Here is a 1575-nt window from a genome sequence, read left to right as displayed (position 1 = left end):
TGAGGGGTTGGGAGTGGGTCTGGGTGAGGGGTGGGAGTGGGTCTGGGTGAGGGGTTGGGAGTGGGTCTGGGTGTAGAGTTGGAGTGGTCTGGGTGAGGGGTTGGGAGTGGGTCTGGGTGAGGGGTTGGGAGTGGGTCTGGGTGAGGGGGTGGGAGTGGGTCTGGGTGAGGGGTTGGGAGTGGGTCTGGGTGAGGGGTTGGGAGTGGGTCTGGTGAGGGTTGGGAGTGGGTCTGGGTGAGGAGGTTGGGGGGTCTGGGTGAGGGTTGGGAGTGGGTCTGGGTGAGGGGTTGGGAGTGGGTCTGGGTGAGGGGTTGGGAGTGGGTCTGGGTGAGGGGTTGGGAGTGGGTCTGGTGAGGGTTGGGAGGGGGTCTGGGGAGGGGTTGGGAGTGGGTCTGGGTGAGAGGTTGGGAGTGGGTCTGGGTGAGGGGTTGGGAGTGGGTCTGGGTGAGGGTGAGGGGTTGGGAGTGGGTCTGGGTGAGGGGTTGGGAGTGGGTCTGGGTGAGGGGTTGGGAGTGGGTCTGGGTGAGGGGTTGGGAGTGAGTCTGGGTGAGGGGTTGGGAGTGGGTCTGGGTGAGAGGTTGGGAGTGGGATGGAAGGCTGCTAGGATCTCTGTACAGCCTTCCACGTGCCCACGTTTCTTTGGCTTCTTCCTTGGCTCAGAATTGAGGACAAACCACCTGCAAAAAAAACCATATAAATGTGTTTCTTGCTATTCTTTTGTGAGTAGTTCACAGATCACAGCTTTAAATGTGTTTTTTGCATGAGCTATAGAAATATGATCTCTACAGTATACAGAAGGCCACCAGATGGGGTGCATCATATACAGTACATCCTGTACATTACATTTAATATATTACTGGTCCTCTGTAGCTCAGTTGGTAGAATATGACTCTTGCAATGCCAGGACAGTGGGTTAGATTCCCGAGACCACCCATATGTAAATAATTTATGCACGGATGACTGTAAGTCACCTTGGATAAAAGTGTCTGCTAAATGGCATATATTTACATTACATCAGTGGAAATCAGTTTTCCTCAACGTAACCTTTGTTCCCATCCAGCTTCTTGACAACATCCTCCAGACTGAAGCTCACAGTACCCAGGAACTTATCAGGCAGGGCCAGTAGGGAGCGTTGGTGGTGGATGGTCAGGGTCAGGGCTGCGGCGGTGGCATCCCGGGGGGCCGAGGAGGGCAGGGGGAAGGTGAGCTCACAGTTCCAGGGGGGGGGGGGGTCAGGGTATCGTGGATGACAGGGGTAGTGATTCTCCTCTGCCCCAGCTGGAGGATAGCGTAAGGGTTGCTGCCCCCTTGGAAGGCCTTAGCTCTGAGGCCAGTGGCCCTCAACACAGTCACAGCCAGGTGAGAGGGGGGAACTTCACTGTACCCTGAAGTCACTGCCAGATTAACCTGTGCTCTGCTACCCTCACTCTCCACCACAGGGCCTGATGTCATCCTGCAGGGGATGAGGGTTAGAGTTAGGGTCAGTAATCCAACTGTGTGTACAGTATCTTATAACTCATCATTCCAAATTGTGAATAAATCTGTGTAATTATTCTGCCCGGTCTTAGTTCTGTT

At 54.9% G+C, this 1575-nt stretch overlaps 1 long non-coding RNA gene across 1 annotated transcript; it reads right to left on the bottom strand.

The window, feature by feature from the left end:
* Window positions 1-638: 638 nt before the first annotated feature.
* LOC115164662 (uncharacterized) lies at window positions 639-1163 on the bottom strand. Its single transcript, XR_003869964.1, has 2 exons — window positions 1009-1163; window positions 639-677 (listed from the first exon to the last, which is right to left on the bottom strand). It is a non-coding gene; the product is annotated as an uncharacterized LOC115164662 (long non-coding RNA).
* Window positions 1164-1575: the final 412 nt, after the last annotated feature.

The sequence above is a fragment of the Salmo trutta genome, chromosome 3, assembly GCF_901001165.1.
Source record: "Salmo trutta chromosome 3, fSalTru1.1, whole genome shotgun sequence".
Taxonomy (NCBI): Eukaryota; Metazoa; Chordata; class Actinopteri; order Salmoniformes; family Salmonidae; genus Salmo; species Salmo trutta.
Note: the sequence above shows the minus strand (reverse complement) of the source record. Positions and strands in the feature narration are given on the sequence as shown.